Source organism: Lynx rufus, unplaced genomic scaffold (genome assembly GCF_022079265.1).
Source record: "Lynx rufus isolate CCGP_SWC_20201006 ecotype Redwood Valley unplaced genomic scaffold, mLynRuf1.p SCAF_2, whole genome shotgun sequence".
NCBI classification, from domain to species: domain Eukaryota; kingdom Metazoa; phylum Chordata; class Mammalia; order Carnivora; family Felidae; genus Lynx; species Lynx rufus.
Window position 1 is genome coordinate 111,496,452 of NW_025814834.1, and position 27,979 is coordinate 111,524,430.

At 46.5% G+C, this 27,979-nt stretch overlaps 1 long non-coding RNA gene across 1 annotated transcript; it reads left to right on the plus strand.

Annotated features, from left to right (window-relative positions):
- Window positions 1–1,056: 1,056 nt before the first annotated feature.
- On the plus strand, window positions 1,057–27,575 carry LOC124516447 (uncharacterized). The gene is made up of 3 exons (XR_006963046.1): window positions 1,057–1,135; window positions 13,486–13,947; window positions 26,903–27,575. It is a non-coding gene; the product is annotated as an uncharacterized LOC124516447 (long non-coding RNA).
- Window positions 27,576–27,979: the final 404 nt, after the last annotated feature.

The following is a 27,979-nucleotide window of genomic DNA, read 5'->3' on the forward strand; positions in this document are numbered from 1 at the left end:
GTGGGAACCAGGGAGGTTTCTTTCTTTTTCTTATCTTGTGCTTAGAATGCTCCTTTTTGTTTATCTATCTATCTATCTATCTATCTATCATCTATCTATTCAACGAAGCAGACAATGTGTTCTCCAGGCAGAAATAGACCCCATGCTCTGAGGTTTTGCCAAGTCATTTTGACCTTTGTAAATGTTAAAGGACAGCTTTCCTGGGAGCCCAGGAACAGGACCCCCAAACACTAAAGGTTGAAAATCTCCTGGCAGACCCAAGGCTGACAGGCCACTTTTAGTTTGTAATTCGTATTAATGTAACACAGAAATGGGTTTTGTGGAACATACTCTGGGAAATACTGTGGGCAGTGAGGAGCCATTGAGCTGTTTCTTGTTTCTTGTTTGCTCCTCTGGCTGGACTCTGGCCCTGTGAAGGACTGGATGCCTGACACCAGGGTGCCAGGCTGACTCAGGGTGACCCAGCACCTCTGGGCTCCTACAGTGAGATCTTTTGAGGACCAGCAGTGTTTGGGGTCAGGTACACATGGGGTCATTTGTGGCCATAACATCCTGGTCTTGAGGCCTTCACACAGATGCACCTGATCTGTTATTCCTGAACTAGAGAATAAGGTGGGGAATGTGGAAGAAATAAAACTTGAAATGTGTTGAGTCAAGATTCTTTTTAGACCCCATGAAACCTGAACTTCCCCTGGAGGACTTGGGGTCACTCCCCAGGGGGGCATTTGGGGAGGAGTTAGGTCCAATGGGCTCTGTGTCCTGATGTGCACCCTCCTTCTCCTTCCTAAGCTCTGGAAACTCACTCTGAGGGTGACCAGTCGGGGTGGCCAATACTGTTGGGGCAATATGAGCTCAAAGGGAAAACTCGAGGAAGCAGCGATGAATCTTAGATGGCTGATGAGTAGAAGAAAAGCTGCTAACCTGAACAGGAATAAGATACACAGGGAGGTCCTGCTTCCTGTCCAATCATACTGAACTTAGAACATCAGATAATGGCAAGCTTTGGCTAAGATGTGGGGAAGTGAGCCCTTGTATTCTGCTGGTGTGAGAGAAGTCTTAGACTGCGTGCAGCATGGGACCAGTGATCCTCCTCCCAGATCTGCTCTGAGAGACACACCAACGTGGTGGGGAGTGGGTAAGTGAACTGCAGCCATGCCGTGGGCACCATGCAGCAGTGGATGCCATTGCTGAGCATAGGTAACCACTGCAAGTGGTCTGAGAACCAGGGGTAAGTGCAAAAGTCAAGGACAGGAATGAAATTTGTGGTACAATTTCATTTATGTAAATTACAACGCAAACCTTCAAAAGACAGATTGGAGGAAGCCTCCACATTCCAGGAAGTCCCTCCACATAGGGGAGTAGACGCCTCTAGCAGGAAGGAGGATGGAGGGCAGGGTTGGGGACAAAGGAAAGTAGAGGCAAACACCAAGGCAGTGTCTCAGCCTGGGTTCCCTAGAAAGCAGAGCCTGAGGCAAGGATTACAAACTAATGCTTTCTTGGGAAGATGAGTGGAAAGACTGAAGGGGAGCCTGGGCAGAAATCCCCTGTGCAGGGTTGCATTGCTGGTGTTTGACAGCACCTCATCTGTGAGTCTGGATGTGGTGGGAGGAGCCAGAAACTTTGGGAGTGTGACCTGTTGGAGGTAAGCATTGGAATCACAGTGTGGTTGGATGCACTGGTGTCCAAGGAGTCAGGAGTTGATGATTAGGAGAACCAGAGGCCAAGAGAGTCCGAGAAGATGCTCAGGAGGGGGCAGTTGCCTGACGACTGAGCAGTGCCATGGACTCGTGGGCTGAGAAGGAGGAGCCCAGTTCTCCTTGTCAGAGTGTGTATATATGTGCATGTCTTAGATCTAGATAGACTTGGGTCTGAACCCTTGAGCAAATTATGTGCCTAGTTAACCTCAGTACCCACATTGACAGAATGCACATAATAAGAGTGTTACTTTCCGAGAGTTTTGTGAGTGTAAAGTGCCTGGTATGGTTGGCACTCAGCAGACATACACTGTGTTACTACCTGGGGCTGGCAGGCCGGCCACATGGTGCTCGGCTGCTCAGCCACCCGTCTGGAGAGGGACTGCTACATTTCTCAGCTGCCTTTGTTCCCATTGTAACAAGCTGGAATCTGCAGCAAGACGCCTCTCTTCCAGAGAGAAAACATCCAGAGAAGTTGCCCCTTCATAACCAAGCACATGATTTATTTTTCTCTTTAGGTTTCTGTGTTTTGACACCTGATTACATCCAGCTTCACACTCAGAGTTCTCTGTGTACCAAGCACTAATTATTTCATGTGTCCTGAAATAGAGACAACAAAATGCCACTTATTGCGTTAATTGGGACTCGTTTTACCCCCGGGACTCTTGTTCTGCACATAGGTTTTATTCTGTATTTTTTCATTAATTCAGCCATCCAGTCACCAGACATTGAGAGCTTGCTACATGCCAGGCACAGCATGGGCACTTGGGTTCCAGAGGTAAGACCCCAACTCTGCCATGGCCTACAGGCCCTAGGGGACAGATAGGTGGCATCCCATGGGATAGCACCTCTTGAGGGGCTGAGGGAGAAGATGAAGTACTGAGGGGCCCCTGGGAGGCAGCTGCCCCTGGAGAGCCATCTGGCCTGAATTATAGGGCATGAGTGGGATTTCTCAAGGTGGCAAAGTGGGAGCCCATTTGGTGGTATGTGCTGATGAGGTGCTTGGATTTGGAGTGAATCTTCCCTGGGGTAAGAGGAGTAGCAGAAGGTGAAATGGGGGCTGGATGAGGTGGGCTCTGAATGCCAGGCCCAGGTGTCATTCTGTCGGATATCAAGCAGCAGTGGGAAAGCCGGGAGGTGAGACCAGGTACGGGGTAGCAACCCTGGGTGTGGGGATACCCATGGGAAGCAGGGATCACAGACTGTACCAGGTCTAAGGAGGGCCTGGCTGCAAACATATTAGATGTCCCTGAGTGATCATGGCAGGGACACCCATGACACCTGACACCTTGGAGGGCTCCCTGTCTTCTCCCACTCTCACTGGGGGCAGTGTGTTCATTGTGAGGATCTGGCTTTGCTGCTGTTATTGTGGTGTTCAGGATGGTAAGATTTGCCTCTGTAAATCCAGCTTCTCAGTCCTTCAAAATTTGATCTCCCTTTATTTTAAAGAATATACTTATTTTACAAAACAGGACAGATTTTATGTGTTAACACAGTATACTCAATATAAAGAATAAAGTTTTTAACCAGGAACAACATGAATCACTGCTGTGGGCTGGGGTGGTGTGATGGCATTTCCCAGGAAGTGTCGTTGTCCTTTGCAAGGAAGTGTCCACTTTGGGTTGGAGCCCTCCTGCCCAAGAGACAAAGCTGGGCAGGAGCTTTGCTGGAGCAGCCGAGAGAGATGGTGTGAGGGATCCTGCACGGGGGACAGAGACTGCACATCTGATGTGAATGAGCAAGGGTTGTGCTAGAATTGGCTTATGGATGGCCTAGAGAAGGGGGCGACCCTTTCTCCATGGACAGCCCAGCAGTCATGCTCCACTGTGCGTTTTCTAATCTAGAGAGTAGGTCAGGAGCCAATAGCCCACAATCTCTGTGGGCTAAACAAGAGTAGTGCTGAGGTGTGTGAGGTGGCAGATTCACCTGGGGATTTCCTGGTGCTCATTGCTATACACTGTGCATCATGCAGTAAGGGGGCAGGTGAGATTAGCACATGTGTCCTCAGGACGAGGGGCTTTGGGTTATCCTTTTCATTAAGGGCCCTGGGTTGTGATGGTGAAAGGAGGGGATGGGCAGTGTGTACAGGCTATGAACTCCTCAGCACTGAGCGGAGGGATCACATCCCCTTCTCCTACAATGCTGATGGGCAGCAGGAAATCAAGACCATGTTCTGAGATTCTACACATCAGACTCCTGTCTATTTCTGGCCCAATGTTGACCTAGGGACTTCAGAGAAGCCACGGCTCTTGGTGGGGTAGGAGTGGCCAGAAGCTGTAGCACACCGAGGGTTTGCCAAAGCACAATACAGGAAGCAAAGCCTTATCTAAACCAACTGAGAAAAACTGGTGTCTTGAAGTAAATTTCTGGCAAAAGCATGGAGTGAGCTTGAGAATTACTTGCAAATTGTTACTGGGGCTCACTGAGATCACACAAACAGAGCACAGGCCGATAACTGCAAGGGACCTGGAGAGAATCCAGAGAATCTGGTATGAGAGAAGCACAGACTGGCCACGGATTCTAGATGTTGGTTTTGAAATCTTTTGTCTATCCTTCATGTTGCTGCCATTAATGTAGGTGAATAGATCTTCTCAGGTAGTATGTGTCCAAGCAATGCCAATTAATCCCTTGGTTAGCTGCATCTAGTCCTGAGTTAAAAAGCCCTCTAGATGGACAGTTTTTCACCCACAGTCAAGATTATGGTACCTAGAGCAGGCAAAGCCTAGGGAGCTACTCTCTTATTCATGGAGATGACATATTTTCTCTAAGCATTGAGGTCTGCTCATGAGAAAGCCCTGCAGTTAGAGCACTGCGTGGGCAGTCAAGCATTTGCTTTTGTGCTCAGCCATTCAGGAGCTGAGGTCCCTTGGACAGGTTACTGTCCCTCTCTGGGTGACTGTTCACTCACCCATAAAATGGGGGCTGGAGTGGACTCAATGAGCTGCCTGGTCCTTACAGTTTTGAAACACTTTGATTCTAGACTTTGACTTCTTCCCTTTGGCCTAGCTTAGGTGCTTAGGACACTCTTAGCAGACCCAAGACACCTGCTGGTTCTCTCTGGTGGGGGTCTGTGTGGGAGACAGTGTCTAAGTCTACTTTCTTGGAGGGACATGAGTCTTTGGCAGATAATAGATGATTGTGTGGGCAGTTCCATATATTCTGGGGTGTATATCTTGTGGCTATGCTGTCTATTAGATGTAGAATGACTGGCTTGGCCCAGGTGTTCACACTCCAAACCCCATGCTCTTCTGGCAGGAGAGCCTACCCCTAGGGAGAAGTGAGGTCTTGTGTAAGTCAGAGTGAAGTAGACAAACTTAGTGCAGTGGCTAAGTGAGGTAGGCCATCCAGGGTCAGTGCAGAGAGTTCTTGAGTTCTGGTTCATCATTTAATTCACCATTGACGTCTGGGGAATGGCTGGTGGGCCTGCCATGAGCCGTGTTTGCTGCAATTCCAGTGTGATTAGGAAGAGTCATTTTCTGTGCCTCCTGGCACAGGGTCTGGTCCACAGGTGGCGGAGATAAAACTCCCCTGGAAGGATGCTGTAATGGCCAATGTAGATGGTGGCAGATTATGCATCTTAAAATGTGATTGCAAAATCAATAAGCCAATTACAGCGGTTAAATCTTTGCCTTTTCGGAGCCGCCTGTGGAGCTGAGCTGCTTGCTGTGGCATCAGGTGGCTGTGTGGCCCTGACTGCAGGGATGGAAGGGTGAGAAGACTGCATGCGGGGCTCTTCTCTCTCCTTTGGGAGCCCTGCCCTCATTGTGTGGACTCCTCAGTGGAAAAAACAGTTGCCAGGAACTCTTTTGCACTTATGCATTAGAGATGGGGGCAAGAGGTAAGGGATATTTTTTTTTTGAGTGCTTATGGTGACTTCATATATCACCATTACATCTTAACAACCCTGTGAGCTAAGTGTTGGACTGTGGCAGGAAAGCCCGGGCACATTCCCATGTCAGTGGAGGGTTCTAAGAGCATCAAAGATAGAAGCTGAAAGGCTTCATTTTAGGTCTAGACTCAGAGTGGGCACAATGTCACTTTTGTCACTTGCTATTGGTCAAAGCAAATGACTGGGGCTGCCCAGAATAGCGGGAGGGGCTGTCAAGGATGGTGGCCATTTTTGTAACCCACCACACAGAGAAGCTGAGGTTCTAAGACTTGAAGCAGCCTGCCCAGGGCATGCAGCTAGAATGGGAACCCACCTGGGGCACCTGGGTGGCTCAGTTGGTTAAGTGTCTGACTCTTGATTTCAGCTTGGTCATGGCCTCATGAACCATGAGATAGAGCCCTGTGTTGGGCTCTGTGCTGATAGCCTGGGGCCTTCTTGGGATTCACTCTCCCTCTCTCTCTGCCCCTCCCCCACTCATGCTTCCTAAACATACAAACAAACTTTAGAACGGGAACCCAGCCTGTGCTTTTCTAATACTCAATGTGGTGTGCAAGGAAACACAACTCTTAAAGAGAGAGCAATGCTCAACTCAGATAACTGAGAGTCTGCATTGTGGAATTTGAGGCAGCCATGGCTGATGGTGGGTAAGAGTTTTCAGATAGAGGGTGAGTTTTTAAATTGCTGAGTATGGAGAGCATCCAGAGTTGTGTGACTGCTGAGTCTTCCTTGGCTGTGACCCTGGTGGACTCCTGAGTAGAGGGCTTCTGTATGTGTCTTCCTCCATGGCTCTGTTCTTATTCATTTTTGTGATGTGGGAGGCATGTGTGTGTATATGTACCTTCCATCAGAAGCTATGCTTCATCTTTTTGGAAGTAATGGGTAAATTACTTAAAAAAAAAGCAAATTCATAACAAATAGATTTCTGTTTGCAATGCACACAGCTGGTATTTACTTCCATATTTCGAAATAATATGCTGACACTGCTATTTCTTGACTAATCGATTTTAAACATTGTCTATGGACTGCAGTGGAAGATGGCAATTTAGCTCTGCATGGACTTCCTTGCATTGGCCTTTCCGCCATCCTTCGGTGTACTTTTTGTCACAACTTTTGGTTAAATCAATGGTCAGTGTTTCTGTTACTATGACAGTACATTTTGCTTACCGCTAAGTGAAGTAGACAATGATGATGTTTCCTGGACTTAACATGGGCATGTTTTCCTTTTATTTGGTTTTCCATGTACCTATGTTTATTTTTCCTAACCACTTTGCCAGATCAGTTCTATATGAACCAGTTTTATATTCCAAATAGTCAAACTGACATTCTATCAATTTCCTTTTCTCCCAGACCCTCCCACACGGGGTTTCTGGAACTTGGTTGCTCTCCAGATTCCCAAGCAGACTGTCATCCTGGGGCTTACTTTGCATCATGCTCTGGATGGACTCCTGGGTCTCATGGCTTCCTTGCCTGCTTCACATCATCATTTTGCTGAAGCATGTCCTCTTAATAGTTCCCTAAGTTATGAAAAGTTATGAAAAGAGTCCCTATGTGTCTGAAAATATTTCCTCCAAGCAGACTCTGGGACATGGGTTTGTGTGAAGATGACTCATTAAAAAGATACTTCTAGGAGAAAGGGGGAGGGGGTGGGGAAGCAGGGCAAGGAGGAGGAAGCCAGGTCAAGTTTGATTTCAGCAGGAGTGCCAGTCACAGCCTTCCCAAGGAGCCCTGGGGTGAATACCACATCCCAGAGTTTGCCCTGCAAAAGGCAGCGGTGGGGTGTAGGGGAACCCTAGCTCTAGGCACTCTGTCTGGGCCTGAGGGTCGTCATCTGGAGACCACTGTGGTGTACGCCACTGGGAGCCCAACACACAACAGTTGGTGGCATAGACCAGGAGAGGTTGGCTGAGAGATCAGGACCAACGTCATCAGGGCAGCTCGGCAGCTGTGTGGGCAGGGTCCAACATTCAATGCAGGAAATAGGGATCATTACAGGTGTTCACACCAGTGTTGAAAGGGCTAAAGAGACAATTTCTAGGTGAGTCTCCTTGGGATGATTTTCAGAATGATACAGAATGCTCACAAGGGAGCCATTCCCCCTAAGGAAGCCTCTGGTCTCCTGCAAGCTGAGGCATAGACCCTCAATTCTTCCAGGCAGCCTGAGTCATACAGAAAGAAACCACCTCTACCACTGCCATAGCTTGGTGTCCACACCTTCTTAACCAGGATTTCATGAAAATTGCCTCCCCCTAACACAAAACCCACTTAATATACAGGACAGTGGCTGTAAACAAGTCTCAGAAATAGAGTTTTATCTATCTAATCTTTACGAATAGAAGGAGGGAAAACTGGAGGTTTAGAGAGCAATACGAATGCCATACAACTGGATATACACTTCCAGATTAAACAATTTTTTTCCCTGAGAATTTTGAGAGCATTGCTCCATTATATTTGAATTTGTGGTTTCATTGTTGGAAAGTCTAATGCCATTCTAGTTCCCTTATGAGCAACTTTCTTTCTTTCTTTTTTTCCTCTCTATGGAAGCTTTGAGGATCTTCTCTTTCCCCCTGGCACCATAAGATGTTATGATGATGTATGTTGATGTGGGGTGTTTTTCTTTCATTTTGTGGGGTGCTCAGTGGACCCCTTCAATCTGAACCTTATGACCTGTGCTATGGACTAAAATTTGTGTCCCCCTCTCTGCATATTCCTATGTTAAACCTGACCCCCAATGGGATGGTATTAGGAGGTGGGGCCTTTGGGTGGTGCTTTGCTCATGAAAGGGAGTAGTCCTTAGAAAAGATGCCCCAGAGATCTCCGTCAGTCCTCCACCATGTGGGGACACAGCGAGAGAGAAGACAGATGTCAGTGAATCAGGAAAAGGGCCCTTGTGTGTTGTTGACCCTGTTGGTGCCGTGGTCTTGGACTTAGCCTCCAGCACTGCAAGGGATAAGTATTTGCTGTTCATGGTATTCTTGTTCCAGTCACCTGAGCAGACTAAGATGACCTGTGAAATAGTTAATATCATCTCATTGATAGTTTCCCTCTCCTATGTTTTCATTTTCTAGATTGCAGATTTTCTGAATTGACCTTTTCAGTTTCTTGTTTTTCTCTGCTTTCCATCTCTTTCTGCACTAATTTTTGTCTTTTTGTTCTACTTATTTCAGCCATTACATTATTATTTGAATTTCTAAGAGTTCTTCATGCATCTGTTACTTTTCCCACAGAACCCTATTCTTGTTTTGTGCCTGCAGGATCTTTCTGATTTAAATTTTTTCCTCCTTTTTTTCTATTTTGGTTTCATTTTCCCCATGTTAGAAGATTGCCTCAAATGTTTGGTGGTTGCTGGCTGCCAGTTCAGATTTAACAATGAAGCACTCAAAGCGAGTGGGGAGCCCTTGGGGTATGGGAGGGCCAGTCAACCAGAGGCTACGTGAGCAGCTGGCAATGAGAACTTATCAGTGGGGACCCCCAGATGTTGGACCTTGGGGTCTCTTTTCTGCACAATAATCCTGTCTTCTCTCTTGGGGCCAGAGCCAGGAGTGGGTTAGGTGGTGGTTGTTCTGCTGTTTGAGTACAGACTTTCTCTTCTCCTCTGTTTCTCTTCTGCATCTCACGCCCATCCTCCATTGTGCTTGGGTCCCCCAGGCTGGAGCCTTCTGGCTTAGTTTCTCCAGAAGCAAACGTTTGATGTCCTGACTCACAGGCTTTCAGAAGTACAGGAGGGCCCCTGAGCTTCTGGGGCCCTTGGGGTTTCCTCCCCAGGCCAGCAGGGGTTATGTTTGCTGCACAATTACTGATGGTGCCCCTCTCACATTGTCCCATTGTGGCCCTCTCCCCACACTTCCTTCCAGCCTCCCAGTGTGCCCTGGGGGTTCCTATCCTGGGCCCCACGGGCTTGTTTGGGGCCAGCCAACTCCTTCCCTGGGCACTGCCTCTGTGCTTCCCTGAGGGCAGCTTCCTGGGTCCTCCTGGGGCTGGTACTCTCCTCCAGCCTTTTCCTAGATTCCAAAACGTTACTGCCATTTTGCATCTGCGTCTGTGCCCTCAGTTCTTATGGATTTATATATTTAAAAAAAATCCACTGATGTCATTTTAGTGGAGTGTTGTGAGGGAGAGCCAATGGTGGGTGTGATCAGACTCCACATTTACCTGCAGTCTGGAAGGGACTCCAGGGAAATGCACAGCCATTAGGAAGAAACATGGTGGCTGCCATACCTCTTGGGTAAGCTCTTTCCCCTGCCTCCTGTGGCAGCTTACATGTTTCCTGTGGAATTATTTTACACATGGGGCTTGCTGGGTCTCTAGGCATTTGCAGTGCACAGGATGTTTATTGGTACCTTCCAGGGCCTGGCCTTGGGCTGGGGATGGGGCAGGACCATGGGAAAGTTCCTGCCCATGTGGGCTGACACTGGTGGGAAGACAGTCTCGGGTAGCAGGTGCCAGAGCAGGTCATACACTGGCTTAAGGGGAGAGCCATCTGAGAGCCTGCGTGGCATCTATGGCTCCCGGATAGACATGAATAGAGGTGTGAGGCCTAGAGCGTGCCTTCAACAGTGCGATGTTTGAAGCTTTGTAAAAGACAAAGTGAAAAGAACATGCAAAGAAGCAGGCAAGCCCTCCCTTCCTTCTCCCCTCCCACCCACACTCCACAAAGACACTGTGGAGTACTTCCTATCTCCTCAGAAAACTCTGCAGCAGCACTGGGTGAACTCCTCAGGGCCAGTTCTAGTTCACGTGGTCCTGGAGTGCAACGAGGACTTTCTTTCACAGGGTCAGATTTGCATAAATTATGACAAGCACATGCTGGTAGATCCTGTGTCTCTCTCCCCAGTGTCTAATAAAGAAAAATTCAATTCAAGGTAGATCTTTCTCTGCCCCAACCAGACCAAGTGTGGTTCAATTGATTACTTGCACATTTGTGGTACATCCTCCCTGTGTTAGCTTTCTGTGCTGTGTAACCATTACCATGGACTGCGTGGCTGTACCAGCTCCCAGCTTTGTAAGTCAGAGGTTCAGCATGGTGCGACTGTGTTCTCTGCTCAGGGAATCACGAGGCTGACATACAAGGTTTGGCCAGGCTGAGTTTGCTTCTGGAGACTCTGGGGAAAAATCGCTCTCTTGTTCATTCTTTTTTTTTTTTTCCTTGGACATATAAAAATTATATATATTTAAGATGTACAACATGATGGTTTGGTATATTCATACATTGTGAAATGATCGCCACAATCAAGTTAACACACCCATTACATCATATAGTTATCGTGTGTGTGTGTGTGTGTGTGTATGTGTGTGTGCGCGCGCACATGTGTTTAGTTTTTTTTAATGAAAAATTTTTAAAATTTTATTTAAATCCAGGTTAGTTAACATATACTGTAACGATGGTTTCAGAAGTAGAATTTAGTGATTCATCACCTACATATAACACCCAGTGTTCATCCCAATAGTGCCCTCCTCAGTGCCCATCCCCCATCTAGCCCATCCTCCCATCCCCCCACCTACCTCTCCTCCAGCAACCTTCAGTTTGTTCTCTGTGTTTAAGAGTCTTTTATGGTTTGCTTCCCTCTCTGTTTTTATCTTATTTTCCCCTCCCTTCCCCTATGTTCATCTGTTTTGTTTCTTAAATTCCACATATAAGTTAAGACATAATATTTGCCTTTCTATGACTGACTTATTTTACTTAGCATAATGGAACCCTCCAGTTCCATCTATGTTGTTGCAAATGGCAAGATTTCATTCTTTTTGATTGCCAAGTAATATTCCATTGTGTATGTGTATGTATGTATGTATGTATGTGTATGTGTGTATATATATATATATATATATATACACATTGTGTATATGTGGGAGAGCCATTTGAGAGCCTGCATGGCATCTATGGCCCCCCATATACATATGTATATATGGTATGTACACACACACACACACACTCACACACACACACAGTGTGGTTAGGTTTAATTTGAGATCTATCCTCTTAGCAAATTTCAAATTTACAACACAGTATTGTTAACTATGGTCATCGGGCTACACATTTCATCTCTAGGACTTACTGATCCTGCCTGCATAACTTAAACTTTGTACCCTTGACCAGCATATCTCCATTTCCACCCACCACTAGCCCGTGACAACCTCCATTCTATTCTCTGCTTCTATGAGTTTGACTGTTTTAGATTCCACATATAAGTGAGATAATGCAGTATTTGTCTTCATGTATCTGGCTTATTTCGCTTAGTGTAATGTCTTCCAGCTCCATCCATGTTGTAACAAAGGTTATTTCCTTCTTTTTAAAGGCTGAATGATATTTCATTATATGTTTGTACCACATTTCCCTTATCCATTTATCTAAGGACACATTAGATTATTTCCATGTCTTAGTTATTGTGAATAATGCTGCAATGAATATGGGAGTGCAAATATCTTTTTGAAATCCTGATTTCAAGTCCTTTGAATGTATGCCCAGAAATGGGGTTGCTGGATCATATTGTAGCTCATACTGTTTTCCATAATGGCTGTACTAATTTGTACACCAGTGTACAGAATTTCCTTTTCCCCACCTCCTCACCAACACTTATCTTTTGTCCTTTTGGTAACAGCCATTGTAGCAGGTGCAAGCTGATAGCTCATTGATTTTGACTTGCATTTCCTGGTGATGAGTGATGCTGAACACTTTTTCACATACCTGTTGACCATTTGGATGGCTTCTTTCCAGAAGTGCCTATTTGGGGCTTTGCTTGCTAATTCATTTTGTTGGCAGCACTCAGCTCCTTGTGGTTGGAGGACTACATGCTCTGCTGGGGACTGCTCTTGGTTTCTAAAGGCCACCCGTAGTCTTGTCACATGCCTCCTTCCATCTTTAGGCCAGCAAAGGTGCATTAAGTCCTTCTTATGCTTGGAATCTCCCACTTCCTCTGCTGGTCACCAGCTGGAGAAAACTCTCCTTTTAAAGGGCTCATGTGATTAGGTTAGGTCCTAATAATTCCCCAATATTTTTAAAAAACAAATCTTAATGTTTATTTTTGAGGGAGAAAGTGACAGAGCTCAAGCGGGTGAGGGGTAGAGAGAGAGGGAGACACAGAGTCTGTAGCAGGCTCCAGGCTCTGAGATGTTAGCACAGAACCCGATGCGGGGCTGGAACTCATGAATTGTGAGATCATGACCCAAGCCAAAGTTGGATGCATAACTGACTGAGCCACCCAGGTGCCCCAATAATTTCCCAGTCTTGAAGTCTGTTGTGCCAAGTGACGTACCTAATTATGGAAGTAGCACCCATCACATACACAGGGTGTGTATGCACTGGGCTCAGTGTGGGGAAGGAGCCTGGGCTTGTCTCTTCATAACTGCACTCTGTCCAGGGACACGAGGCTGACACACACAAACTCAGTCTGTGTGTGGAGAGTGTTAGGAGAGCCACGCTCCGCTCCTGTCACTGTCAGTAACTAGCTGCCTCTCCCTGGGGCTCAGTTTGTAAGTGGCTATATTGGGATTGAGTGATGGGCTTTATCTTGTATGCCAAATCTGGCTGGTTGGCCATGGTGCTTGGGGTGCTTCTTGAGAGGCTTGTAAGGTTGGCCTTGACCCTGGCGGGGAAGAGGGTGGTGATTGGTGTCTCTCAAGGATACCCACGGGCCCTCCTGCCATCTCCTGACTGATCTTCGCACGCTTCCAGCTCATTTGTTCAGCACACATTTACTGACGCTCTCTTTCCCCAGCATTTCAGGCTGCCGAGTTCACACTGAGCTATCTGAGAGGATTTTTTTGCAGAAGAGAATAATGGGAACCCAAGACTTGGGGCACTAGGGGATAAATGGAAGGCATGAACTTGTGTAAAACCTTCGAGCACGAAGGACTCTATTCTGGGGACTAAAGCTTCTTCCTGTTTTGTTTTGTTTTTTCCTGAAACAGAAACTGCGTTGAACTATTGAACTGGGCAAAAGCATATGACTGAACACAGGACTGCTGCACCCACATTCTTGATAAAAATTGGACACTCTGCAAAAAATATTTTCCTAGTAACTGTCACAATGTACTCAGATAATTTTGTACATTGTAAAATGTATGTCTTCCAGTCAGAATTTTTGGAAGACAACCGGTGCAAGTTTCTGGAGACTTCTGCAGTTTGCTAATAAAGACCCTGGGTGTTTACTGCTCCTCGACAGGATGAAGTTTGGGTTGCTGCCTGAATCTACGCTTCCCAAGTGGCGATTCTAAGACCCCAGATAAACTCTTTTGTCTTATTTGGGTAACTTCCTGTTTTCTTAGCCAAGAAAGGGAAGGAAGAAAATCGACATTCTGCCTGTTATCCCTCGACGCCTGTTGCATGGGCCACCGAGTCACCTGCACCATGTCATGGGCTTCCTTTGCCAGGTTTGTGCCATGTCCTCCTGTAATAAATAAGAATGCTGAGGTGCATTCAAATCACTTACACACACTGGAGCAGAGACAGAAGAAACCCTCACCCTTCTGACAGTTCTAAGTACTGGGGTGCTGCATCGACGGCAAGAGCAAGGAGAGCAAGAGGAAGCCTCTCACAGCCAGGTCCCCCTCCCCCGCCCCCAGCCTCCTTTCTTGACAGTCATTTTCCTACCAACTTGGCCATCCCACCTCAGGGGGCATGTAGCCTGGATGCTGCGATAAAACACCCTCTTTGCACCAAGGAAATTGAGAGCAGGGGGTCAGGGGCTGGTTGCTCCTGGGTTTGATTCCTAATCACTTTTTAAATCCCTTGTGCCTTGTGAAATAAACGTGATGGACTTTGGGGGCTGGTTTCTGAAGCCTTGTGAAGAGGAGAGGCCCAGGCAGCCTGCGGACAGCTAATTTGATCAGAGGTTGTGATTTCCTCCTCTTGCCTCTGTGTCCAGGGCAGATAAAATGGAAGGAGGGCAGAGATGCTTAATTAACCCTGTAATTCTTGCATGGGCTAATTAGCATATAGATGAGGGTGGCTCTCCAAGCCTGTCTCAGAGCTGTCTCCTGTCTGTGTGCAGAGCGCTGGGCTAGCCCCCACATTAACCAGTCACAGTCCTTCCCAAGTTCTGCCTAAAGGAGGCCCATGACTCTGGGGTGGTACAGGGAGATTGGGGGCCTCTTATGGACTTAGGAATTTTTAACACAATCTCTCAGCCAGTGCTTTGAGGACACTATGACCGGGGCTACTTGGGCTTCTCATTAGTTTGGCCTGGTTCTGGCATTCTGGACCCTCTGTGGTTGACTTCTACCCACCCTGGGGTCTCTGCCCTCTGACCTTGTCTTCCCAAGCTGAGAGTGTGGAGCCCGGCTGTGGCAGTTGCCCAGGAGGAGGGGTTGGACTCAACCATTTGCCCTGTCTTTCCCAGAGCTGCGTTGGTTATCTGTCCCCTCCCTTATCCAGTTGGTAGATTCAAGGCTTGGAGAGCCTTAGAAGCCCTCCTGGAATTTCCTCCCCACTAACTAGGCGTAGGCATGCCAAGCACAGCTATTCCCTTGGTTGGGGTGGGATGGGGGTGGAGGGTTCCAGTCAGGGGTCTGACAAATGTGCTGTGTGGCTTAGTGTGCTGGGGGAGTGGGTGGGCCCAGGCAGGGTGGAAGTAGGACCATGGGCAAGCCCCTCTGGCCCTCCAACCCTTCCTGTGTCCACTCCTTGAGGGTCTGCCCCTGAAGCTCTCCAGTGTACCCTCACTCCCCACCTTGCAGCTCCAGAAGTCTACCTGCTGTAGCACGTGGGGCTGGAGGTTTGAAGAAAGAAAACATTTGCTTAACAAAGTCCAGGTTTGAATTTGATCTGGGCCAAGCCTGTGTCCTGATGCACACAGGTTCCACCGGGGTTCCTGATGACCCAGTCACATGGAGGGAGAAGGCACACAGGACAAAACGGCCAGGGCAGGGATGCAGGCCCAGCCTTGTCCCAAACGTCCCCATCCGTGAAATGGGGATGATGATACACACTTCACAGATTCAATTTCTGGTCTCACAAGAAGCACCTTGGAGGGTGGAGCCATATCCACATTTTACAGATAAGACTGTTGGGGCTCAGAGTGGCCATGTTTAGCTCAAGAGGCCAGAATTGGGAATAGAGTCTAGGGTAGCATGCAGACCAGTGGGACTCTGAGCTTCTGTTCCCCCCAGCGGGAGAGGGCAGAGGGCCTCCGTGTAGGGCATGTCAGGGTGTGCATGTGTGTGCACATGTGTGTGCACGTGTGTGTGCATGTGTGTGTGTGTGTGCCTGTGTTAGCATGCATGGGGTCTGCTCAGCAGTTCTGTGGGGCTGCTGTGGTGGAACCAACACACAGGCCTGAGGAAAGGTCTGTTCATTCTATCACTTATCTTAGTGAGAGTGGTGTGGGCAGAACTTGCGAGTAGCCAGAAATATTTTAAGAGAAAACATTTTTAAAGTTTATTTATTTATTTTGAGAGAGTGAGCGAGCGGGAAGAGGGGCAGGGAGAGGGGGAGAGAGAAAATCCCAAGCAGACCCCGGGCTGTCAGTGCAGAGCCCAATGCTGGGCTCGAACTCATAAACAGTGAGATCATGACCTGAGTCGAAACCAAGAGTTAAATGCTCAACTGACTGAGCCACCCAGGGGCCATAAGAGAAAATTAAAAAAAATTTTTTTTAATGTTTATTCATTTTGGAGAGACAGAGAGTGTGAGTGGGGAGGGGCAGAGAGAGAGAGGGAAACACAGAATCTGAAGCTGGCTCCAGGCTCTGAGCTGTCATCACAGAGCCCGACGCAGGGCTTGAACTCATGGCAGCATCATGAGATCATGACCTGAGCCAAAGTCAGACGCTTAACTGACTAATCCACCCAGGTACCCCACTAATAAGTTTTTTATTGAAATAATTATAAATTCACTTGAAGTTGTAAGAAATAATAAGGTTCACTTGTACCCTTTACAGGGTTTCCTTTAATGGTAACATTACAAAATTATAGTATAGTATAATATCACACAGTACATGCTGATGTTGATACAACCCTCTGATCTTATTTAGGTTTCCCCAGTTTTACTTTCATTCATTTGTGCATGTGTTTGTACATGGATGTGTATGTGGGAGGAGTGGTTTGAGGGATGGGGCTGATCAAGGGGAGGATATGACCATGTGGGGCAGTAACACACCACAGGCTCAATGAGGTCATGTTGAGACAGGGTTGCATGTGGGGGAACCCTTCCCAACATAAATCTGTGCAGAGGCTATGAGGTCCAGAGAGGGGTGTCACTACTCAGAAGGAGAGGAGGGCAGGACACCTTCTGGGAGAGAAGCAGGTGGGGCAGAGGGCTCAAGTGTCCAGGTGGTGTCACTTAGCCGCACCCCAGGCGTGTCCGGGTCACAGAGTTGGGAAGTGCAGCAGGGGCATCGGGCTTTATGTTATAATTTTTTAAATGTTTATTTTTTAAAGAGAGAGACACAGTGCGAGCAGGGGAGGGGCAGAGAGAGAGGGAGACACAGAATCCAAAGTAGGGTCCAGGTTTGGTGCTGTCAGCACAGAGCCCAATGAGGGGCTCCAACCCATGAAACAAACTGATATTGTGACCTGAGTGGAAGTCAGAAGCTTAATTGACTGAGCCACCCAGGTGCCCCTGGGCTTTATCTTATAAATAAAGAACAGCTATTGGGAGAGTTTCCATGAGATATGCAAAGCAGGCAGTCTCTAAATGGCTAAAACTTTGCTTGTTTGGGCTGCTTTTTTAAATAATTGGATGTGTGTAAATTGGAATTTGGTGCCTGAGGGCTTTTGACCTAATGGGTCTCAGCCACAGCTGGAGAAATAAACAACTCAGGGGCAATACATACTGGCCATCTTTGGCTTATTTATGAGTGTGTGTGTGTGTGTGTGTGTGTGTGTATGTGTGTGTAGGCCTGTGTTTATACAATTCTATCACTTGTGTAGTTTTATGTATCCACCAGCACAGTCAGGTTACTGAGCCATGTTAACACTCCAAAGTTCCCTCCTGTTAGCATTTTCTAATCCACTGCTAGCCACCACCTGCCCCACCCCCCCAATCCCTGGCAACCACTAGTTTGTCCCCCATTTCTTAAGTGTTACTATTTCAAAAAAGTTATATGAAAGAAATCATATAATCCCTTTGAGACTGGCTTTTTTTTTTTCTCTCAGCATAATTCCCTGGAGATTGGGCTATTACAAATAAAGCTGCTGTGAACATTTGTGTAATTGTTTTTGTGAGAACACAAATTTTCATTTCTCTAGGATAGTGTCCAGAGTCCTATGGCAATTGCATGTTTGCTTTTGCGAAGAAATTGCCAAACTGCTTTTCTGAGAGGCTCTATCGTTTGATGTGCCTGAAAGCGTGAGACATCTGGTGTCCCTGCATGCTCCCCTAGTATTTGGTGGTGTTACTATTTTTACCATACCCTCATTCTCATAGGTATATGATGATACCTCTTGTGGTTTCAATTTGCATTTCTCTAGTGGCTGCTGATGCTGTCTTTTCGTGGGCTTTTTTCCCATCTGTATATCCTATTGAGTGAAATGTGTTCTCACGTCTTTTGCTCATCTTCAGACTGGATATATATATTTTTTTAATGTTGAGTTTTGATTATTCTTTATGTATTCTAGATACTAGTCCTTTTTTTCAGATATGTTGTTTGCAAATATATTCTCCAAGTCTGTAGCTTGTCATTTTTATCTTTTTTATGTGAGTATTCGCAGAACCAAAGTTTTACATTTTAATAAGGTCCAGTTTAGGAGCACCTGGGTGGCTCAGTTGAGCTTCTGACTTCGGCTCAGGTCATGATCTCACAGCTTGTGGGTTCAAGCCCCGTGTTGGGCTCTGTGCTGACAGCTCAGAGTGTGGAGCCTGCTTGGGATCTGTGTCTCCTTCTCTTTCTTCCCCTCCCCTGTTCACATACTCTTTCTCTCTCTCTCTCTCTCTCAAAAATAAGTAAACATTAAAAAAAAAATAAAGTCCAGCTTATTAAAATTTCCTCTTAAAGATGATGCTTTTGGTATCAAGTCAAAGAACTCTTTGCCTAGCACTGATCCTGAAGATTTTTCCTTATTTGTTTATTTTTTCCTGAAAGTTTTATAGTACTATGTTTTGCATTTAAGTCTATGATTCATTTTGGATGAACTTTTGTGTGTGTGTGTGTGTGTGTGTGTGTAAGATATGAGGTTTTAGGTTTTGTTTTTTATTTTTGAAAAGGCTATTCTTCTATCTAATTGGTTTTGCACTTTTGTTGAAAATTACTTGGACATATTTAGTTCTACTCTGTGTTCTCTATTCTATTCCATTGATCTATGTATTCATTTCTCTACCAATGCCACATTTACTGTAGCCTTGATATTAGATAGATTATTCCCACTTAATTTTTTTTTATCTCAATGTTGTTTACTATGCTAGTTCCTGTGCCTTTCCCTATACATTTTAGAATAAGTTTCTCTATGTCTATAAAAAACCTTATGGGCATCACATTAAATCTATCAATCAATTTGAAGGAAAGTTGATATCTCACTATTTTGAGTCTTCAAATCCATGGAGTATCCAAGAAGTGTAATATCTCTCCTTTCATTTAAGTCTTCCTTGATTGTTTTCATCAGCATTTTGTAAATTTCAACATATAGATCCTATACATGTTTTGTTAAATGTATATCTAACTATTTCACTTTCTTTGGAGCAATTGTGAATGGTATTGTGTTTTATTTTATTTTATTTTTTATTTATTTATTTTGAGAGACAGAGAGAGACAGAGAGAGAGAGAGAGAGAGCAGGGGAGGGCAGAAAGAGAGGGAGAGAGAGAATCCAAGCAGGGTCTGTGCTGTCAGTGCAGAGTCCAATGTGGGGCTTGATCCCATGAACCATGAGATCATGACCTGAGCCAAAATCAGACTCTTAACAGACTGAGCCACCGGGGCTACTGAGCCCCGGTATTGTGTTTTAAAATTTGTTTTCTGTATTTCATTTCAGAAATGTGATTGATTTTTTTGTGTGTTAATCTTGTATCCTATGACCTTGCTGAGCTCACTTATTCATTATAGGAGGATTTTTTTTTTTTGTAGATTCCTTAAGGTTTTCTATGTAGTTAATCATGTCATCTTCAATACAGATAGTTTTGTGTTTTTTTCCTTCTTGATGTCTTTCATTTACTTTTCTTGCCTTATTGTAGTGACTAGAACTTCTTGGGGGAAATATTCAGGTTTTTTTTCTACCATTGAGTATAAATATTACTGTTATAATTTTTTGGGGAGAGGAAGGTATTCTTTAAAAAGTTGAGGTAATTTGTCTCTATTCCTAGTTTCCTGAGAGTTTTTCTTTCTAAATTATGAATGGGTGTTAGATTTTGTTAAAAGCTTTTTCTGCATCAACTGATAATAATGTATGGATTTTATTCTTTAGTTTGTTGACATGGTGTATTATACAGATAGATTTTCAAATGTTGAGTCAGTCTTGCATTCTTGGAATAAATTTCACTTGATCATGATGTATAATTCTTGTTACATATTGTTGGAATTCTTTTAAATTTCATTGAGGGTTTTGCATCTGAAGTCCATAAGAGAGATTGGAGCACAGTTTTGTCTTTGGTTTTGGGATGAGAGTATTCCCCTCTCTTATGTTTTATGGATGAGATTTTGTAAAATTGGTGTTGATTTTTCTTTCAAATATTTGATGGAACTCTTCAGTAAAACCATCTGGTTCTGGACATTTCATTCTTGGAAGCTTTTAAATTATGAATTCAATTTCATTGATGATTATAGGGCTACTCAGATGTCTATTTCATCTTGGTTGAGTTTTGGTACATTATAGTTTTCAATGAATTGGTACACTTCTAAGTTGTCAAATTTATGAATTTAAAGCTGTTCACAGTATTCCCTTATTACCTTTTTAATGACTGTGGAATCTGGAGTGATATTGGTGATCTGTGTCTTTTATCTTTTGTTTTTGTTAGTATTGCTAAAGGTTTATCAATTTCACTGATTTTTTTAAAGAACCAATTTATTATTTCATTGATTTTTCTATATTGTTTTTCTATCTTCAATTTCGTTGACTTCTCTTTTTATTATTTTATTCCTTGTGCTTGCTTTTCATGTATTTTGCTCTGTCTTTGCTAGTTTCTTGAGGTAGGAACTTAGGTTGATTTTATATTTGATTTGAGATTGGTTAGGCTATTAATATCTAATGTCACTATAAATAATAAATACAAATATAAATTGTGCTATAAGTTCCCCCCTTAGCCCTGCTTTAGCTCCATCACAAAAATGTTGTGTCTTCAATTTCATTGTATACCATGTATTTTTAATTTTTTTTTCAACGTTTATTTATTTTTGGGACAGAGAGAGACAGAGCATGAACGGGGGAGGGGCAGAGAGAGACAGAGCATGAACGGGGGAGGGGCAGAGAGAGAGGGAGACACAGAATTGGAAACAGGCTCCAGGCTCTGAGCCATCAGCCCAGAGCCCGATGCGGGGCTCGAACTCACGGACCGCGAGATCGTGACCTGGCTGAAGTCGGACGCTTAGCCGACTGCGCCACCCAGGCGCCCCTACCATGTATTTTTAAATTGCCTTTGAGGCTTCCTTCTTGACTTATGGATTATTTAAAAGTGTGTTGTTTAGTTTCACTGTGTCTGTTGATTTTGATTTCTGGTTTCATTCCATTATGGTCCAAGAACTCAGTCTGTATTGTTTCAATTCTTCTAAATTTGTTGAGACTTAAAACTTTTTTTTATTTGAGTATAGTTAATACACAATATTACATTAGTTTCAGTTGTTGAGAGTGGGTTTTTTAAAGTTTTTATTTAAATTCCAGTTAGTTAACATACAGCGTAATATTAGTTTCAGGTGTACAATTTAGTGATTCATTGCTTACATACAACATCTGGTGTTCACCACAATAAGTGCCCTCCTTAATCCCCATCACCTATTTCACCCATTCCCCACCCCCTCCCCTCTAGTGATTATCAGCCTATTCAGGAGTGGTTTTATAGACCAGGATATGGTCTATCTTGGTGAATGTTCCATAGCCACTTTTAAAATGTGTATTCTGCTATTCTGGGGTGGAGTGCTCTATGTATGTTAATTAGAGCTCCTTGGGTGGTTGTGTTGTTAGCAATCCCTCTATATCCTTGCTGATTTTCTGCTTAGTGGTTCTGCAGGTTGCTGAAAGGAGAGTGTTGGAGTCTCAACTATAATTTTAGCTTTATCTGTTTCTCTTTTCAGCTCTGTTTTTGCTTCATGTGTTTTGAGGCTCTGTTGTTTGGTGCATACACATTTAGGATTGTTATGTATTCCTGGTAATTTGGTCCTTTTATCATTATGTAATATCCCTCTTTGTCTCTAGTAATTCCTCTTCTCAGAAGTCTATTTTATCTGATATTAACATATCCACTCCTGTTTTAAAATGTTTTGTATGGCCTCGGACAATGAATTCCCTTCTCAGCTTTGGGTCTCAGTTTCTTCATCTATAAAATGGAAGGGGAGGTTTGGGGTCAAACAAGGTGGCCTTGAAGACCCTTCTAGTAGTGATATTCTGTGGCTCACATCTCCCACATGATCTCTGTGTAGGTGATGCTGTGTACTGCTTTTGTGCAAAGGATGTTTTCCTTGGTGAGTGCAAACCCAGGGAGCAGGCATGAGGACCAGGGCAGTGGAGGAGGGCAGAAGGGGGAACGTGGGAGGATTATCACTGAGTTAGACTTGATTAAGAGAACAGCGTCCCTAAGAAGCTGTACCCTGGGTCTCAGGGTATCCCTTGAGCCGCAGGGAAGGAACTTGCCCACTGGTTTGTATACACCACTGGATAAAGGTTTGTCCTTGGGGTATTAACACTTGGCTCCTCCAGACACATGTGTGTAGATGTGATGGCCTCCCTGGGGATGTCAGCAGGGATGCTCAGGTCGCAGGGGTGGCAGGGGCAAAGGCAGGGGCCAGGAACTTCATTTCATCTGTGTGAAGTTGGTCAGAGACCAAAGGAGCAGGAACAGAGATGGGAGGCCAAGAGGATCTGAAGTGGCTCATCTCCCTTCTCACCATCAGTGGTGCTCATTCCTATCTTCCCTCATTGACTCAGCTGAACACATGCAAATCATTGTGCCATGTGTGGCTAGCTTGATTATTCTTGGTCCACTTATTCAACATTCAGGCATATATGGCTCTGTTTCTTAATGTGACCATTCTGAGCAACTGGCTCACAGCTCCGGGCAGGTACCCCTGCCTTCTGTGATGCAGGGTGAGACCGTGTGTCACGCCATGGCATCCTCTACCCAGCTGGTCCATGAGCTTCATGACCTCACAGTTGCAGGGGCTCCAGCACCTCTGTCACGTTGGAGTGTTCTGCCAGGGGTGCCCTAACAAGGCGCCCCCATCCTCTCTGAGCTGCCTGGAGTGGGGACTTGGTTTGGCTTAGCTGTGATGGGCCCATCACCATCTGTCTAAAAGTTGTTTTGTGAAGATTTGCTCAATAAATTTCCTTGTGTGCATTGTCTGAAAGATCACCATTAATGCATAGTTTTTGCTGGGTTTCAAAGATGCTCCTTTGGGTCCCTAGCCTGTGGGATGATTGCAGAGATGAAAACCAGTGCAAGCAGATGATGGAGATGTTGGGAAAATCCCAGAGTCAGGGGGAAGACATTTGCCTGATAACTGCTCTAGTCTGTAGGAAGTCAAGAAAAACCTTTTTTTTTTTTTTTTGGCTTGCCTTTCTCTTTTTTCTTCTGGCAAGTGGCAGTGATTCAAGCTATGTTTCCAATTAGGACATATGGTAGAATTAAAGAATCTCTTCCACTGTACATTGCAGGCCATATTTAGTATGGAGAGGATGTGAAGTTTTCCTTGGTGATAATAATGCCAGCAGCTGTCATCTTCCAAGCACCTATTCGGTGTCAGATCATGGCATGCGTTGTCTCATTTTGTCTTCATGACAGCCCCGAGGGTAGGTGTCATTACCCAATGTCACCCGATGTCCTGGGTGGGGGTTTTGGAACTTCCTTTGTTCGTGTAGGAGGTGGGGCCTGGGTCTTCTCAGTTGCTCAGAACTCAGACTGTGGATGAGGCCTGTGTGAGCAGTGGGTGCTATCAAGGAGGGTCATGGAGGGGTGAGGATGGGAGACTGGTGCTCCAGGGAGTGGGAGCCCCAGCCGGGGGTGGGGGGGTTGGACAGGGCCCCTGGGACACAGAAGGGGCAAGACACTGGCATCAGGCTGGGCCCCACACAGACCCACAATCTGGACCCCTAAAGGGACTTGGGGACAGTTATCCTTCTGGGGGCAGAACTTCTGTCTTAGGCTGTCCAGCTTCTGGAACCATGAAGCTCCTTTGGAAGTGGAGTTTGAAGAACCTGGCCTGCATTTTCTCCCACGATTGCATTCCTGAGACTTCACTGGGCCTGAGGCTATCCGAGGTACTGGAGAGAGAAAAGGAGAAGACAGGGAGTGCCACCCTGGTCCTGCTGCAGGTGGTTTGAGCCAAGTGGCCCTGGGCTGCCCCACATGTGGCCTCATACAGGGCCTCCTCCTCTCCAGACCCTGAATCTGCAGCAGGAAATTACAGGTTTGAGGTAGATGATTTCTAAGAGCTGCCCTTTTATGACATGGAGGCCACCATTCCAGGCACTGGGGGCTGGACAGGCACCCTGAGCTGTGAGGTGAGCAGACCCAGCGCTCAGGCTCACATGAGTTCCAAGCTTTTCCGGTTTTTCTAGAGAAGCCAGAATTTAGATTTTATGTGATAACTCCTGAGTTTCAAAAACTGATATCTGGTTTAAAACAAAACAAAACAAAACAAAACAAAACATTGAAGGCTAGACAAGGTCCCTTTGCTAGCTGGATGTCCTGTGGGAGCCACTGTGTACCTCTAGGCTGGGGCCTTGAGTCCATGAATTATGAAGCCAAATCTGTACAAGGAAACAGGAGGAATCAGCATCTGAATCAGCACTGTGTCTCCTTCCGACTCTGCTGCTTCCCAGCACCTGTCATAGGCTTGGTGCCTGGTAGACTATTAGTAATTTCTGAGAAGGTTATCTCTTTCATGTATCCTCCATGACTTTCCATCAGGGGTCCATAGCTTTGTGCTTCAGTGTCAGGTGTGAGCATGTGTGAGAGTCTGTGAGAGTGACTGCATGTGTATGTGTGTGTGTGTGTGTGTGTGTGAGAGAGAGAGAGAGAGAGAGAGATGTGCATGTGATCATGTGTTTGTGTGAGAATGTGCATGAGTGTGGGTGCCTATGAGTGTGTATATAAGAGAGCGTGTGTGTAGGAGCAGGTGTGAGTGTGGGTGAGTGTGCATGGGAAACTGGCCATAGGAGCAGGTGTGAGTGTGGGTATGTATGAGTGACTGGCTGTAGGAGCAGTGTGGTGAGTGTGTATGAGAGACTGGTTATAGGAGCAGGTGTGAGTGTGGGTGAGTGTGTATGAGAGACTGGTCGCAGAAGCAGTGTGAGTGTGGGTGACTGTGCATGAGAGACTGGCCGTAGGAGCAGGTGTGAGTGTGGGTATGTATGAGAGACTGGCCATAGGAGCAGGTGTGAGTGTGGGTGAGTGTGCATGAGAGACTGGCCGTAGGAGCAGGTGTGAGTGTGGGTGAGTATGTATGAGTGACTGGCTGTAGGAGCAGTGTGAGTGTGGGTGAGTATGCGTGAGAGACTGGCCATAGGAGCAGGTGTGAGTGTGGGTGAGTGTGCATGAGAGACTGGCCGTAGGAGCAGTGTGAGTGTGGGTGAGTGTGCATGAGAGACTGGCCGTAGGAGCAGGTGTGAGTGTGGGTGAGTATGTATGAGTGACTGGCCGTAGGAGCAGTGTGAGTGTGGGTGAGTGTGCATGAGAGACTGGCCGTAGGAGCAGATATGAGTGTGGGTGAGTGTGCATGAGAGACTGGCCATAGGAGCAGGTGTGAGTGTGGGTGAGTATATATGAATTACTGGCTGTAGGGGCAGTGTGAGTGTGGGTGAGTGTGCGTGAGAGACTGGCAATAGGAGCAGGTGTGAGTGTGGGTGAGTATGTATGAGTTACTGGCTGTAGGAGCAGTGTGAGTGTGGGTGAGTGTATGAGAGACTGGCCATAGGAGCAGGTGTGAGTGTGGGTGAGTGTGTATGAGAGACTAGCAGTTCAAGCAGTGTGAGTGTGGGTAAGGGTGGTGCCGTCTCCTTTGGAGTCTGGGGTTGCTTTGTAAGCTGAGCATTTTGTTCCAGACTCCTGCTGGTTGCTGACAAGAACATAACTAGTCCCTGCTGCCCATTCCTTTGGCTCCTGTCCAAGATGTTTTCCCCACAACAAAAGGGACTAAGCACTTTCTCACCCATGGTGTCCACCATGGGCTTGGGTCCCAGCACCTCTGCATAGACTATTGCTGCTGGGCCCTGCCGGAGAGGCCATGTGGGGAGCCCAGAGACCATGATGGGAGGGATTTAGCATGTGACTCGGGATGTCCTGGACCTGCCATGCTGCCAGCTGAGCACCATGGAGCAGCCTAGTTGATGTCACGCAGAGCAGAAGAATGACCAGCCAAGTCCTACCTCAATTCCCAACCCACGAAATAGTGAGATGTTACAAAATGGTATTGTGCGAAGCCACCAAATCTTGGGATGGTTTGTAGAACAGCAGCAGATAAGCAGAATAATCAATTCCTTTAATATTTCCCAAATGGTAACGTGTCATATTTTGTAAAAGATTTCTTTCATGTCGCTTCAGTTTAGGAAGAACTATGTCAGCAAACTGTGACAATTAAAAAAAAGAAGAAGAAGATGAAGAAGCCCAAATCCCAGTGAGACCCAGGCTAGCTCATTCATTTGGATTCAGTTCTAATGATGATTACTTATTTCCCCCTGTTAGCAGCATCACTGGTAACTAAAGTTAGCTTTGGCTCAAAAATCAATGTGTTATTTTAGAGCCCAAAGTAGGCAGCGAAGTGTCTGATGATTGACGACAGGATTGCTGGAGCTCTAGCTGGCTCCGGGCCTCGCTTCCTTCCCTCTTGTCGTCTCCCGGGTGGCAACAGGGAGCAGCCAGCCCACTGCCCAGGTGGCCCGCAGCCGGTAAGGATGTGCAAAAGCCTCCAGCAGGTTTCCTGCCGTCCTTGGGCCAGGCCTCCCTTGGTGAGGCAATGCAATCCACCGATGCTGCTGTGGCTGAATTGAGTTTTCCCCCATTCTTTTTTTTTAATTTTTTTTTCCAACGTTTATTTATTTTTAAGACAGAGAGAGACAGAGCATGAACGGGGGAGGGGCAGAGAGAGAGGGAGACACAGAATCGGAAACAGGCTCCAGGCTCTGGGCCATCAGCCCAGAGCCTGACGCGGGGCTCGAACTCGCGGACCGCGAGATCGTGACCTGGCTGAAGTCGGACGCTTAACCGACTGCGCCACCCAGGCACCCCAGTTTTCCCCCATTCTTGTGTTGCAGTCTGAACCCCCAGGACAGCAGCATGTGGCCTTATTTGCACATCCGGTGTGGTTGGAGTCCTCCTGAGAAGGGGCGGCCAGGACACAGATGCACACAGAGAAGATGATGTGAAGACAGAGAAGACGAGCATCCAGGCCAGGAGACAGGCCTGGGACCCATGCTTCTCCCACGGCCTTTGGATGGAGCCCGTCTTGCTGACACCTCAGTTTTGCACTCCATCTTGCCACAGGCTTGGACTGGCCCACGCTCCTGGGCATCCTGTGTGGTTACCCATGCACTCCACCCCCACCCTCCGACCCCGTCCATGGCTCTTCCCATGCTCTGGAGCCCCTCCCCAGCTAGGCCCTACTCCTTTCCAGGATGATGCTCTCAGGACCACGCTTCGCCCATCCCTGTGACCCCTTACGTCCCTTGTGGGGTTTTGCTCTTTCATTCATGTGACAAGCAGAAGTGACACTGCAGCTGGGTTCTTGGTCCCTCCATTTCTGTGTCTTATGGCTGAGAAATCCCCAGGGTGGGACAACCCAGTAATTCCGAATCAAAGCTCTGCTGGCAAGCATTACTCATGTTGTCTCTGACCGCACACTTTGGGCCCCACTGGACCCGCTCTTGGTCTGTTCCCATCTAGGCTCCTCGTGGCACAGTTGTCCTGTGCATGAAGGCTGAAGCCAAGGCTGAGGCAGGATGGGGCAAACTCAGAGTGCTGTGGGGTGGGGCCTGGTAGGCCTGCTAGTGGGGCTTGAGAGGCCATAGCAGTGGGCAGCAGTCATCAGATGGCACAGGCTGCTGGAAGGACAGGGTCAGGGAAGGAAAGCATAGTGTAGGTCAAGAGCAAGGAAAGCAAAGTCTGGAGGTGCTGAAATGTTCACAGAGTCCCAGAGGGGTAGGCGGTAAGCTGTGGTACAAGAGGGGGGCAGGCTGAAGGCTCAGGAGGGAGAGGCCTGATGCCAGCCTGGCGGTGGCCCTGCTTCCTCAGCTTTCCTGGGATTCACACGTGATGTTCGTACACTGGCTTCCTGTACTTTTGGGGAGGAATCTTGGGATGAAGCAAGAGTGGGCGGGGAGAAGTGGATGGCT